This window comes from Syngnathus scovelli, chromosome 16 (genome assembly GCF_024217435.2).
Source record: "Syngnathus scovelli strain Florida chromosome 16, RoL_Ssco_1.2, whole genome shotgun sequence".
In the NCBI taxonomy this organism is placed as follows: Eukaryota; Metazoa; Chordata; class Actinopteri; order Syngnathiformes; family Syngnathidae; genus Syngnathus; species Syngnathus scovelli.
In genome coordinates, this window is record NC_090862.1 from 13451818 (window position 1) to 13466619 (window position 14802).

Here is a 14802-nt window from a genome sequence, read left to right on the forward strand (position 1 = left end):
TCCAGGTGAGGTCTTCTGTGATGTGGACCCCCAGGAATTTGGTGCTGCTGACCACCTCCACAGCTGAGCTGTTGATGATCAGTGGAGCGTGGTGAGGCTGGTTTTTCCTGAAGTCGACGATGATCTCCTTCATCTTCTCCACATTCAGGATCAGGCTGTTGTCTCTGCACCAGCCCACCAGCTGCTCCACCTCCTCTCTGTAGTCCAGGTCGTTGTTGTCTCTGATGAGCCCCACCGCCGTTGTGTCGTCTGCGAACTTCACGATGTGATTGGTGGTGAACCTGGGGACGCAGTCGTGTGTCATCAGGGTGAACAGCAGGGGGCTCAGGACGCAGCCCTGAGGGGAGCCTGTGCTGAGGGTGATGACATCAGAGGTGTTCTGTCCGACCCGGACTGACTGAGGTCTGTTGGTGAGGAAGTCTAGCAGCCAGTTGCGAAGGGGGGTGTTGAAGCCCAGGTGTTCCAGTTTTCCTACTAGATGCTGTGGGATGATGGTGTTAAACGCTGAGCTGAAGTCCAGGAACAGCATCCGAACATGGGTGTTCTTCTCCTCCAGGTGAGCCAGGCTCAGGTGAAGAACGGAGGAGATGGCGTCCTGAGTGGAGCGGTTTTGCCGGTCGGCAAACTGGAACGGGTCAAATAATGGGGGGAGTCTGGAAACGATGTGATCTTTAAGCAGCCGTTCGAAGCACTTCATCATGACCGGAGTCAGTGCAACAGGCCGGTAATCATTAAGTCAAGTTTGAGTTTCTTCGGCACCGGAATGATGGAGGCAATCTTAAAGCACGCTGGCACTGTGGCTTGGCCCAGCGAGGTGTTAAAAATGTCTGTGATGACCCCAGCCAGCTGACTTGCACATTCCCTGAACACACGCCCAGGAATGTTGTCGGGGCCAGGGGCCTTACGGGAGTTGACTCTCCTCAGGGTCTTCAACACATCGGCGGAGTCAAGGCAGAGTACCTCCTCTTCCTGATGGGGGACAGTTTTAACTGCTGGAGTGCCGTTTAGTGCCTCGAACCTCCCAAAGAAGTTATTTAGACCATTTAGAAAGTCAGCATCATCTTCACCCACCGGGGGGGGAGGGTGAGTTGTAGTCTGTAATCGCCCGTATGCCTTGCCACATACTCCTGGTGTTGTTGGCGTCGTGGAAACGATCCTGAATTTTTCGACTGTGGTCTCGCTTCGCTACCCTGATGGCACGGTTCAAGTTGGCTCTCGCTGTCCTCAGTGTCTCCTTGTCGCCAGACTTGAAGGCAGAGTTCCGCGCTCGTAGCGTTTGACGTACCTCCTCAGTCATCCAGGGTCGTTGGTTGCCCCGGGTGATGATATTCTTAGTGGTGCTGACGTCCTCGGTGCATTTGTTGACGTAGGCTGACACAGTCATGGCACACGCATGTCAAATCTACATCGGGGAAACTGGGAGGGAGGGAGGGAGGGAGGGAGGGAGGGCGGGAGGGCGGGAGGGAGGCAAGCAGGGAGGCAGGCAGGCAGGGAGGCAGGCAGGGAGGCAGGCAGGGAAGCAGGCAGGGAGGAAGGCAGTGTCTGTCTGTTGAGGTTTTCACCTTGTTCTTCTCCTGCTGAAGTTCTAACTGGACGTCCATCAGTTTGGCTCTCAGCTCGTCATTGGCGGCCTGAAAGGCGTCCGTTCGCTCCGCCTTGACCCGCCCTGCCGGAGCTCGTTTGGACATCTCTTACTCGAGTCTCGCCCGGTCGTCAGTCAGAGATCACAACATTTGTACCTGGAGAGCACAAACGCAGCGCTGTTTTCCACTGGCTTCGGACTCAACTTCAATCGGTACCGTAACGTACAACATCATAAACATAGATCTAGCTTGACTTATTCATTGAATAAATGCATTTGGTTCTTCAAAACTGCATCACGCAACATAGCGTGACCGAGACGGCCGTTATCCACCTGCGTGAAGTTATTTGGTGAAATGAATGAGATGTTTAAGACACCATCGTTCTGTCTCTATGTAGATGAAGGGAAATAATCGATTGCTGAAGGTCCAAAGGTGTTGTGATAAACAAATAAACATATTAGTGACATATTTGTGATAAACATATTAGGCAGGATAATCACATATGTTAACTTGACTGCCCACACTGTATTTATTTATGGTTATTTGTTAAATCGAGTACTGTTAGACATGAAACAGGAAGTGTTTAACATAAATGGACGACGAAAGGGGTACTCACCATTGTAGCTCCTGCTGGTCAATGATACGAGCCTCTTCTTGCAGTGGAAAACATACAGCCAACAAACACCGTGGAACCTAAAGGAAGGAAATTAAACATTAACATTTAGCCTCAACCAACATTCACAGATACAACGCAACGCAAACTACACAAACATAAATCTTTTAAAACACAATGAGTTGTACTTACCGTGTACGCTCTAGACGGTCCACTTGCAAGCAGAAAATAAAGATATTTCTGTTGATAATCGTCGTGTTTGTATCCGTTGTCTCGCTCAAGGCCATTGCGCCCACAGATTTGAATTTTGGCCAGAGTTCAGCCTATTGACGTCATTTCCGCGGTGTAATACCCGCATATCTGAAACGGCAAAGTTAAGAGTAGAGTTAAATAAAGTTTTTAATCAACGCAATAATTTACAAACGTTGACCAGTCGAAATAATCGTCGAAATTTGGCGTCTGTGGCTGGAAGCAGACGCCGAGTTCGACGTTCCTCCCAAATGCCACACTGCCTCGCTTTTCAGGCCAACAAAAAAACATATTTTTCAAAACAATGAGTTGTAATTACCTTGTACGCTCTAGACGGTCAAGTTGCAAGCTGAAAACAAAAATATTTGTCTTGTTAGTCGTCGTGTTACTAACCGCTGTGTCTTGTTTGCCAGCATTGCCGCTTTCCTACTTCCTGTTGCAAGCCACGCCCACGGATTATAATTTTGCCATGAGTTCCGCCTATTGACGTCATGTCCGCGTCGCATGACTGCGACGTAATATTATCTAAAACTGTTTGTGCGGCATGGTGTTGTTCTGTGCGGTATTGCGTTATTCTGTGCGGCGTCGTGTTGTTCTGTGCGGCGACGTGTTGTTCAGTGCGGCATGTTGTTGTTCAGTGCGGCATGTTGTTGTTCAGTGCGGCATGGTGTTGTTCAGTGCGGCATGGTGTTGTTAAGTGCGGCATGGTGTTGTTCAGTGCGGCATGGTGTTGTTCAGTGCGGCATGGTGTTGTTCAGTGCGGGATGGTGTTGTTCAGTGCGGCATGGTGTTGTTCAGTGCGGCATGGTGTTGTTCAGTGCGGCATGGTGTTGTTCAGTGCGGCATGGTGTTGTTCAGTGCGGCATAATATTGTTCAGTGCGGCGTAATGTTGTTCAGTGGGGCATGGTGTTGTTCAGTGCGGCATGGTGTTGTTCAGTGCGACATGATGTTGTTCAGTGCGGCATAATGTTGTTCAGTGCGGCATAATGTTGTTCAGTGCGGCATAATGTTGTTCAGTGCGGGATGGTGTTGTTCAGTGCGGCATGGTGTTGTTCAGTGCGGCATGGTGTTGTTCAGTGCGGCATGGTGTTGTTCAGTGCGGCATGGTGTTGTTCAGTGCGGCATGGTGTTGTTCAGTGCGGCATGGTGTTGTTCAGTGCGGCATGGTGTTGTTCAGTGCGGCATGGTGTTCAGTGCGGCATAATGTTGTTCAGTGCGGCATAATGTTGTTCAGTGCGGCATGGTGTTGTTCAGTGCGGCATAATGTTGTTCAGTGCGGCATAATGTTGTTCAGTGCGGTATATTGTTGTTCAGTGGGGCATAATGTTGTTCAGTGCGGCATGGTGTTGTTCAGTGCGGGATGGTGTTGTTCAGTGCGGGATGGTGTTGTTCAGTGCGGCATGGTGTTGTTCAGTGCGGCATGGTGTTGTTCAGTGCGGCATGGTGTTGTTCAGTGCGGCATGGTGTTGTTCAGTGCGGCATGGTGTTGTTCAGTGCGGCATGGTGTTGTTCAGTGCGGCATGGTGTAGTTCAGTGCGGCATGGTGTTGTTCAGTGCGGCATGGTGTAGTTCAGTGCGGCATGGTGTTGTTCAGTGCGGGATGGTGTTGTTCAGTGCGGCATGGTGTTGTTCAGTGCGGCATGGTGTTGTTCAGTGCGACATGATGTTGTTCAGTGCGGCATAATGTTGTTCAGTGCGGCATAATGTTGTTCAGTGCGGCATAATGTTGTTCAGTGCGGCATGGTGTTGTTTAGTGCGGGATGGTGTTGTTCAGTGCGGCATGGTGTTGTTCAGTGCGGCATGGTGTTGTTCAGTGCGGCATGGTGTTGTTCAGTGCGGCATGGTGTTGTTCAGTGCGGCAGGGTGTTGTTCAGTGCGGCATGGTGTTGTTCAGTGCGGCGTCGTGTTGTTCAGTGCGGCGTCGTGTTGTTCAGTGCAGCATGGTGTTGTTCAGTGCGGAATGGTGTTGTTCAGTGCGGCATGGTGTTGTTCAGTGCGGCATGGTGTTGTTAAGTGCGGCATGGTGTTGTTCAGTGCGGCGTAATGTTGTTCAGTGGGGCATGGTGTTGTTCAGTGCGGCATGGTGTTGTTCAGTGCGGCATGGTGTTGTTCAGTGCGGCATGGTGCTGTTCAGTGCGGCATGGTGCTGTTCAGTGCGGCATGGTGCTGTTCAGTGCGGCATGGTGCTGTTCAGTGCGGCATGGTGTTGTTCAGTGCGGCATGGTGTTGTTCAGTGCGGCATGGTGTTGTTCAGTGCGGCATGGTGTTGTTCAGTGCGGCATGGTGTTGTTCAGTGCGGCATGGTGTTGTTCAGTGCTGAGCTGAAGTCCAGGAACAGCATCCGAACATGGGTGTTCTTCTCCTTGTTGTTTCTCAGAAACGAGCCGGTCCCATCCAGGCGTAATCGGAGACAATGAAACCCGAAGTGGTTAAGGTTTGTCTTTTAATGCAGGATGCTTGGTCTCCATGTGCCGAAGCAGTTTTGAAGGCTTCATTGGCTCGCTCGCTAGTTTCAGGGGCGATTGTGTCTATAAAATGCAAAATGTTGGGTCACCTCACGGCTTACGGCCATACTACCCTGAGAACGCCCGATCTCGTCCGATCTCGGAAGCTAAGCAGGGTCGGGCCTGGTTAGTACTTGGATGGGAGACCGCCTGGGAGTACCAGGTGCTGTAAGCTTTTTCTTTTTCTTATGTGCACTTCAATCGTTTAAGAAGCTATTTTTTACAACACCCATCACGAATGGCATCCGGAAACAGCAAGCCTAATTTAAACTCCGACATTGAAACTATAACACGAGTTTGAAAGCTATATTATGTGGTGACATCCACAGCATTGTAGTTAAATTTTTTACCGCTAGAGAGCAGACTATGTACAGTGAGCATGGCTCCCTGTGAACTCAAAGCAGCAGGCTTGACTTGTAAAAGAACCCAACACAACACTTCCATGAAGTGTTTTTAAACTTTTCAAGGCATTTATTTTGATTCAGCAAAATGCAGGTCGCAACGGCAAATTCGTGCTACCGCATAAAAAGCTGTCAATAACTTTTCATGATAGCCATGTTTCCAGAAAACACCAAAAGCCTTGGAAGAAAGACTGTTTCGGCCCTGGTTGTAAAAAAAACAAAAAAAAACAAAAGGGAAGGGTGACCGTCCGGGAATACCAGGTGCTGAAAGCCTTTTTTTTTTTTTTTTTTCCCACGTCAATTGTGAAAGGAAACTTTTACCACAGCCATCAAGTCCCGCCGCTGCTTGGCATGGTTTCAGGGGCGATTGTGTCTATAAAATGAAAAATTCTGAGCGGTCTCACGGCTTACGGCCATACTACCCTGAGAGCGCCCGATCTCGTCCGATCTCGGAGGCTAAGCAGGGTCGGGCCTGGTTAGTACTTGGATGGGAGACCGCCTGGGAATACCAGTTACCGTAAGCTTTTTTTTTTTTTTTTTTTCTTATGTGCACTTCAATCGTTTAAGCCAAGAACTTTTTACAGCACCCGTCAAGAATGGCATTCGGAAACTGCAAGCCTAGTTTGAACTCCGACACTGAAACTACAACACGAGTTTAAAACCTACATTGTGTGGCGACAGCCATAGCATTGCAGTTCACGTTTTTACCGCTAGAGGACAGACTATGTACAGTGAATAAAGATCATGGCTCCCTGTGAACTCAAAGCAGCAGTCTTTACTTGTAAAAGATCCCAGCACAACACATTGTGCTTCCATGTAGTGTTTTTACCTTTTTCATGACATTTATTTTGATACAGCCAAATGCAGGTTTTGTGCACTTCACTTTTCCGTTGGGCATTCGCGTAGAACCCTATTCCAGTTACGGCCAGATTCTTTTAGACTAGTGGTCCCCAAACTTTCTTGCGCCACGGACCGGCTACGCGTCAGAAATATTTTTGCGGACCTGCCTTTATATATATAAATAAACAATAAATCTATATAGGCGGCTCGGTGGCGCACTGGGTAGCACGTCCGCCTCACAGTTAGGAGGGTGCGGGTTCGATTCCACCTCCGGCCCTCCCTGTGTGGAGTTTGCATGTTCTCCCCGGGCCCGCGTGGGTTTTCTCCGGGCACTCCGGTTTCCTCCCACATTCCAAAAACATGCTTGGTAGGCCGATTGAAGACTCCAAATTGTCCCTAGGTGTGAGTGTGAGTGCGATTGGTTGTCTGTCTCTGTGTGCCCTGCGATTGGCTGGCAACCAGTTCAGGGTGTCCCCCGCCTACTGCCCGATGACGGCTGGGATAGGCTCCAGCACGCCCGCGACCCCCGTGGGGACTAAGCGGTTCAGAAAATGGATGGATGGATGGATGGATGGATATATCTATATAAATAAATACTACATTTATAATAAATATATATAAATAGGATTAAATAAAATGATACGACTGGCATAAAAACAAATATAAACCACATAAAAATAAAAGTCACCATTACGTTGAATTATTTGGAGCACCGAGCTTGTTTCTCAGAAACGAGCCGGTCCCATCCAGGCGTGATCGGAGACAATGAAACCCAAAGTGGTTAAGGTTTGTCTTTTAATGCAGGATGCTTGGTCTCCATGTGCCGAAGCAGTTTTGAAGGCTTCATTGGCTTGCTCGCTAGTTTCAGGGGCGATTGTGTCTATAAAATGCAAAATGTTGGGTCACCTCACGGCTTACGGCCATACTACCCTGAGAACGCCTGATCTCGTCTGATCTCGGAAGCTAAGCAGGGTCGGGCCTGGTCAGTACTTGGATGGGAGACTGCCTGGGAATACCAGGTGCTGTAAGCTTTTTCTTTTTCTTATGTGCACTTCAAGCTCTTTTTTTTTTTTTTTCTTATGTGCACTTCAATCGTTTAAGCCAAGAACTTTTTACAGCACCCATCACGAATGGCATTCGGAAACTGCAAGCCTAGTTTGAACTCCGACACTGAAACTACAACACGAGTTCAAAACCTCTATGTACAGTGAATAAAGAGCATGGCTCCCTGTGAACTCAAAGCAGCAGTCTTTACTTGTAAAAGAACCCAGCACAACACATTGCGCTTCCATGTAGTGTTTTTACCTTTTTCATGACATTTATTTTGATACAGCCAAATGCAGGTTTTGTGCACTTCACTTTTCCGTTGGGCATTCGCGTAGAACCCTATTCCAGTTACGGCCAGATTCTTTTAGACTAGTGGTCCCCAACCTTTCTTGCGCCACGGACCGGCTACGCGTCAGAAATATTTTTGCGGACCTGCCTTTATATATATAAATAAACAATAAATCTATATGAATAAATACTACATTTATAATAAGTATATATACCGTATTTGCCGGTGTATTGGTCGACCTTTTTCGATCCAAAATCGACCGAAAAAAATCGACCTCGACTTATACACCGAGTCATAAAATTTAACTTCGTATTCATCGCTTCAAATGTGATGGTAACCAAGGCCGTTTCTCATGCATCTCATTGTGCGTTGCACTTAGAAAATTTGAACCGGGCGGCGTGCCGCGAGCTCGCCGGCCGCTGGAAGTCGAATGAGGCGCCGCGACCACCTCCGCGGTGCTTATAAACAGCCGATCCGCTCGGCGGGGGCTATTTTCGGCCACTTGGCTCGTGCGCACGGCCTCCCGGATGTGCCGGGCGGGTGCGCGAGCTCGCCGGCCGCTGGAAGTCGAATGAGGCGCCGCGACCACCTCCGCGGTGCTTATAAACAGCCGATCCGCTCGGCGGGGGCTATTTTCGGCCACTTGGCTCGTGCGCACGGCCTCCCGGATGTGCCGGGCGGGTGCGCGAGCTCGCCGGCCGCTGGAAGTCGAATGAGGCGCCGCGACCACCTCCGCGGTGCTTATAAACAGCCGATCCGCTCGGCGGGGGCTATTTTCGGCCACTTGGCTCGTGCGCACGGCCTCCCGGATGTGCCGGGCGGGTGCGCGAGCTCGCCGACCGCTGTAAGTCGAATGAGGCGCCGCGACCACCTCCGCGGTGCTTATAAACAGCCGATCCGCTCGGCGGGGGCTATTTTCGGCCACTTGGCTCGTGCGCACGGCCTCCCGGATGTGCCGGGCGGGTGCGCGAGCTCGCCGGCCGCTGGAAGTCGAATGAGGCGCCGCGACCACCTCCGCGGTGCTTATAAACAGCCGATCCGCTCGGCGGGGGCTATTTTCGGCCACTTGGCTCGTGCGCACGGCCTCCCGGATGTGCCGGGCGGGTGCGCGAGCTCGCCGGCCGCTGGAAGTCGAATGAGGCGCCGCGACCACCTCCGCGGTGCTTATAAACAGCCGATCCGCTCGGCGGGGGCTATTTTCGGCCACTTGGCTCGTGCGCACGGCCTCCCGGATGTGCCGGGCGGGTGCGCGAGCTCGCCGGCCGCTGGAAGTCGAATGAGGCACCGCGACCACCTCCGCGGTGCTTATAAACAGCCGATCCGCTCGGCGGGGGCTATTTTCGGCCACTTGGCTCGTGCGCACGGCCTCCCGGATGTGCCGGGCGGGTGCGCGGGCTCGCCGGCCGCTGGAAGTCGAATGAGGCGCCGCGACCACCTCCGCGGTGCTTATAAACAGCCGATCCGCTCGGCGGGGGCTATTTTCGGCCACTTGGCTCGTGCGCACGGCCTCCCGGATGTGCCGGGCGGGTGCGCGAGCTCGCCGGCCGCTGGAAGTCGAATGAGGCGCCGCGACCACCTCCGCGGTGCTTATAAACAGCCGATCCGCTCGGCGGGGGCTATTTTCGGTCACTTGGCTCTTGCGCACGGCCTCCCGGATGTGCCGGGCGGGTGCGCGAGCTCGCCGGCCGCTGGAAGTCGAATGAGGCGCCGCGACCACCTCCGCGGTGCTTATAAACAGCCGATCCGCTCGGCGGGGGCTATTTTCGGCCACTTGGCTCGTGCGCACGGCCTCCCGGATGTGCCGGGCGGGTGCGCGAGCTCGCCGGCCGCTGGAAGTCGAATGAGGCGCCCGACCACCTCCGCGGTGCTTATAAACAGCCGATCCGCTCGGCGGGGGCTATTTTCGGCCACTTGGCTCGTGCGCACGGCCTCCCGGATGTGCCGGGCGGGTGCGCGAGCTCGCCGGCCGCTGGAAGTCGAATGAGGCGCCGCGACCACCTCCGCGGTGCTTATAAACAGCCGATCCGCTCGGCGGGGGCTATTTTCGGCCACTTGGCTCGTGCGCACGGCCTCCCGGATGTGCCGGGCGGGTGCGCGAGCTCGCCGGCGGCTGGAAGTCCAATGAGGCGCCGCGATCTCCTCCGCGGTGCTTATAAAGTGCCGATCCGCTCGGCTTGGAGCTATTTCCGGCCTCCCGTTGGTGCCGGGCGGCGTGCGCGAGCTCGCCGGCCGCGATCTCCTCCGCGGTGCTTATAAACAGCAGCATGCGCACGGCCTCCCAGAATTTGAACACATTTCGTCAATAAATTTCGCATATTGAATTTTGAAGTTTAATATAATGCAACAATTGAGCTCGACTTATACAAAGGATATATCATAAAATCGTAAATTTCCGTCGAATTTTAGGGGGTCGACTTATACACCGAGTCGACCTGTACACCGGCAAATACGGTAAATACGATTAAATAAAATGATACGACTGGCATAAAAACAAATATAAACCACATAAAAATAAAAGTCACGATTACGTTGAATTATTGGGAGCACCGAGCTTGTTTCTCAGAAACGAGCCGGTCCCATCCAGGCGTAATCGGAGACAATGAAACCCAAAGTGGTTAAGGTTTGTCTTTTACTGCAGGATGCTTGGTCTCCATGTGCCGAAGCAGTTTTGAAGGCTTCATTGGCTCGCTCGCTAGTTTCAGGGGCGATTGTGTCTATAAAATGCAAAATGTTGGGTCACCTCACGGCTTACGGCCATACTACCCTGAGAACGCCCGATCTCGTCCGATCTCGGAAGCTAAGCAGGGTCGGGCCTGGTTAGTACTTGGATGGGAGACCGCCTGGGAATACCAGGTGCTGTAAGCTTTTTCTTTTTCTTATGTGCACTTCAATCGTTTAAGAAGCTATTTTTTACAAAACCCATCACGAATGGCATCCGGAAACAGCAAGCCTAATTTAAACTCCGACATTGAAACTATAACACGAGTTTGAAAGCTATATTATGTGGTGACATCCACAGCATTGTAGTTAAATTTTTTACCGCTAGAGAGCAGACTATGTACAGTGAGCATGGCTCCCTGTGAACTCAAAGCAGCAGGCTTGACTTGTAAAAGAACCCAACACAACACTTCCATGAAGTAATTGTACTAAGTTCATTTTGTTTTTCCTTATTTAATCACTTCACTGGTTTCTTTTATATCAAACAAATTGTTTTAGGTTATTCACCTGACATGTTGATCCATCAGCTGATAAAGACGCGTCACCATCACATCTGTGACACTCTGATGAAGGCGGAAGAAACCGCCGAAACATGTCAGGTGAATAACCTAAAACAATTTGTTTGATATAAAAGAAACCAGTGAAGTGACTTCCATGAAGTGTTTTTAAACTTTTCAAGGCATTTATTTTGATTCAGCAAAATGCAGGTCGCAACGGCAAATTCGTGCTACCGCATAAAAAGCTGTCAATAACTTTTCATGATAGCCATGTTTCTAGAAAACACCAAAAGCCTTGGAAGAAAGCCTGTTTCGGCCCTGGTTGTAAAAAAAACAAAAAAACAAAACAAAAGGGAAGGGTGACCGTCCGGGAATACCAGGTGCTGAAAGCCTTTTTTTTTTTTTTTTTCCCACGTCAATTGTGAAAGGAAACTTTTACCACAGCCATCAAGTCCCGCCGCTGCTTGGCATGGTTTCAGGGGCGATTGTGTCTATAAAATGAAAAATTCTGAGCGGTTTCACGGCTTACGGCAATACTACCCTGAGAGCGCCCGCTCTCGTCCGACCTCGGAGGCTAAGCAGGGTCGGGCCTGGTTAGTACTTGGATGGGAGACCGCCTGGGAATACCAGTTACCGTAAGCTTTTTTTTTTTTTTTTTTTTTCTTATGTGCACTTCAATCGTTTAAGCCAAGAACTTTTTACAGCACCCATCACGAATGGCATTCGGAAACTGCAAGCCTAGTTTGAACTCCGACACTGAAACTACAACACGAGTTTAAAACCTACATTGTGTGGCGACAGCCATAGCATTGCAGTTCACGTTTTTACCGCTAGAGGACAGACTATGTACAGTGAATAAAGAGCATGGCTCCCTGTGAACTCAAAGCAGCAGTCTTTACTTGTAAAAGAACCCAGCACAACACATTGCGCTTCCATGTAGTGTTTTTACCTTTTTCATGACATTTATTTTGATACAGCCAAATGCAGGTTTTCTGCACTTCACTTTTCCGTTGGGCATTCGCGTAGAACCCTATTCCAGTTACGGCCAGATTCTTTTAGACTAGTGGTCCCCAAACTTTCTTGCGCCACGGACCGGCTACGCGTCAGAAATATTTTTGCGGACCTGCCTTTATATATATAAATAAACAATAAATCTATATAAATAAATACTACATTTATAATAAATATATATAAATAGGATTAAATAAAATGATACGACTGGCATAAAAACAAATATAAACCACATAAAAATAAAAGTCACCATTACGTTGAATTATTGGGAGCACCGAGCTTGTTTCTCAGAAACGAGCCGGTCCCATCCAGGCGTAATCGGAGACAATGAAACCCGAAGTGGTTAAGGTTTGTCTTTTAATGCAGGATGCTTGGTCTCCATGTGCCGAAGCAGTTTTGAAGGCTTCATTGGCTTGCTCGCTAGTTTCAGGGGCGATTGTGTCTATAAAATGCAAAATGTTGGGTCACCTCACGGCTTACGGCCATACTACCCTGAGAACGCCTGATCTCGTCTTATCTCGGAAGCTAAGCAGGGTCGGGCCTGGTTAGTACTTGGATGGGAGACTGCCTGGGAATACCAGGTGCTGTAAGCTTTTTCTTTTTCTTATGTGCACTTCAAGCTCTTTTTTTTTTTTTTTTTTCTTATGTGCACTTCAATCGTTTAAGCCAAGACCTTTTTACAACACCCATCACGAATGGCATTCGGAAACTGCAAGCCTAGTTTGAACTCCGACACTGAAACTACAACACGAGTTCAAAACCTCTATGTACAGTGAATAAAGAGCATGGCTCCCTGTGAACTCAAAGCAGCAGTCTTTACTTGTAAAAGAACCCAGCACAACACATTGCGCTTCCATGTAGTGTTTTTACCTTTTTCATGACATTTATTTTGATACAGCCAAATGCAGGTTTTCTGCACTTCACTTTTCCGTTGGGCATTCGCGTAGAACCCTATTCCAGTTACGGCCAGATTCTTTTAGACTAGTGGTCCCCAACCTTTCTTGCGCCACGGACCGGCTACGCGTCAGAAATATTTTTGCGGACCTGCCTTTATATATATAAATAAACAATAAATCAATATAAATAAATACTACATTTATAATAAGTATATATACCGTATTTGCCGGTGTATTGGTCGACCTTTTTCGATCCAAAATCGACCGAAAAAAATCGACCTCGACTTATACACCGAGTCATAAAATTTAACTTCGTATTCATCGCTTCAAATGTGATGGTAACCAAGGCCGTTTCTCATGCATCTCATTGTGCGTTGCACTTAGAAAATTTGAACCGGGCGGCGTGCGCGAGTGCGCGGCCCGCTGGAAGTCGAATGAGGCGCCGCGACCACCTCCGCGGTGCTTATAAACAGCCGATCCGCTCGGCGGGGGCTATTTTCGGCCACTTGGCTCGTGCGCACGGCCTCCCGGATGTGCCGGGCGGGTGCGCGAGCTCGCCGCCCGCCGGAAGTCGAATGAGGCGCCGCGACCACCTCCGCGGTGCTTATAAACAGCCGATCCGCTCGGCGGGGGCTATTTTCGGCCACTTGGCTCGTGCGCACGGCCTCCCGGATGTGCCGGGCGGGTGCGCGAGCTCGCCGGCCGCTGGAAGTCGAATGAGGCGCCGCGACCACCTCCGCGGTGCTTATAAACAGCCGATCCGCTCGGCGGGGGCTATTTTCGGCCACTTGACTCGTGCGCACGGCCTCCCGGATGTGCCGGGCGGGTGCGCGAGCTCGCCGGCCGCTGGAAGTCGAATGAGGCGCCGCGACCACCTCCGCGGTGCTTATAAACAGCCGATCCGCTCGGCGGGGGCTATTTTCGGCCACTTGGCTCGTGCGCACGGCCTCCCGGATGTGCCGGGCGGTTGCGCGAGCTCGCCGGCCGCTGGAAGTCGAATGAGGCGCCGCGACCACCTCCGCGGTGCTTATAAACAGCCGATCCGCTCGGCGGGGGCTATTTTCGGCCACTTGGCTCGTGCGCACGGCCTCCCGGATGTGCCGGGCGGGTGCGCGAGCTCGCCGGCCGTTGGAAGTCGAATGAGGCGCCGCGACCACCTCCGCGGTGCTTATAAACAGCCGATCCGCTCGGCGGGGGCTATTTTCGGCCACTTGGCTCGTGCGCACGGCCTCTCGGATGTGCCGGGCGGGTGCGCGAGCTCGCCGGCCGCTGGAAGTCGAATGAGGCGCCGCGACTACCTCCGCGGTGCTTATAAACAACCGATCCGCTCGGCGGGGGCTATTTTCGGCCACTTGGCTCGTGCGCACGGCCTCCCGGATGTGCCGGGCGGGTGCGCGAGCTCGCCGGCCGCTGGAAGTCGAATGAGGCGCCGCGACCACCTCCGCGGTGCTTATAAACAGCCGATCCGCTCGGCAGGGGCTATTTTCGGCCACTTGGCTCGTGCGCACGGCCTCCCGGATGTGCCGGGCGGGTGCGCGAGCTCGCCGGCCGCTGGAAGTCGAATGAGGCGCCCGACCACCTCCGCGGTGCTTATAAACAGCCGATCCGCTCGGCGGGGGCTATTTTCGGCCACTTGGCTCGTGCGCACGGCCTCCCGGATGTGCCGGGCGGGTGCGCGAGCTCGCCGGCCGCTGGAAGTCGAATGAGGCGCCGCGACCACCTCCGCGGTGCTTATAAACAGCCGATCCGCTCGGCGGGGGCTATTTTCGGCCACTTGGCTCGTGCGCACGGCCTCCCGGATGTGCCGGGCGGGTGCGCGAGCTCGCCGGCCGCTGGAAGTCCAATGAGGCGCCGCGATCTCCTCCGCGGTGCTTATAAAGTGCCGATCCGCTCGGCTTGGAGCTATTTCCGGCCTCCCGTTGGTGCCGGGCGGCGTGCGCGAGCTCGCCGGCCGCGATCTCCTCCGCGGTGCTTATAAACAGCAGCATGCGCACGGCCTCCCAGAATTTGAACACATTTCGTCAATAAATTTCGCATATTGAATTTTGAAGTTTAATATAATGCAACAATTGAGCTCGACTTATACAAAGGATATATCATAAAATCGTAAATTTCCGTCGAATTTTAGGGGGTCGACTTATACACCGAGTCGA

At 51.7% G+C, this 14802-nt stretch overlaps 5 non-coding genes and 1 pseudogene across 5 annotated transcripts; all 6 read left to right on the forward strand.

The window, feature by feature from the left end:
• The first annotated feature begins 5006 nt into the window (after positions 1-5006).
• On the forward strand, positions 5007-5125 carry LOC125984296 (5S ribosomal RNA). The gene has a single exon (XR_007486919.1). It is a non-coding gene; the product is annotated as a 5S ribosomal RNA (ribosomal RNA).
• Positions 5126-5756: 631 nt separating this feature from the next.
• Positions 5757-5875, forward strand: LOC125984286 (5S ribosomal RNA). The gene has a single exon (XR_007486909.1). It is a non-coding gene; the product is annotated as a 5S ribosomal RNA (ribosomal RNA).
• A 1228-nt stretch (positions 5876-7103) lies between these two features.
• LOC125984279 (5S ribosomal RNA) lies at positions 7104-7222 on the forward strand. Its single transcript, XR_007486903.1, has one exon. It is a non-coding gene; the product is annotated as a 5S ribosomal RNA (ribosomal RNA).
• A 3051-nt stretch (positions 7223-10273) lies between these two features.
• LOC125984245 (5S ribosomal RNA) lies at positions 10274-10392 on the forward strand. Its single transcript, XR_007486878.1, has one exon. It is a non-coding gene; the product is annotated as a 5S ribosomal RNA (ribosomal RNA).
• An 873-nt stretch (positions 10393-11265) lies between these two features.
• Positions 11266-11384, forward strand: LOC125984307 (5S ribosomal RNA; annotated as a pseudogene).
• Positions 11385-12227: 843 nt separating this feature from the next.
• On the forward strand, positions 12228-12346 carry LOC125984291 (5S ribosomal RNA). Its single transcript, XR_007486914.1, has one exon. It is a non-coding gene; the product is annotated as a 5S ribosomal RNA (ribosomal RNA).
• The last annotated feature ends 2456 nt before the right edge of the window (positions 12347-14802 follow it).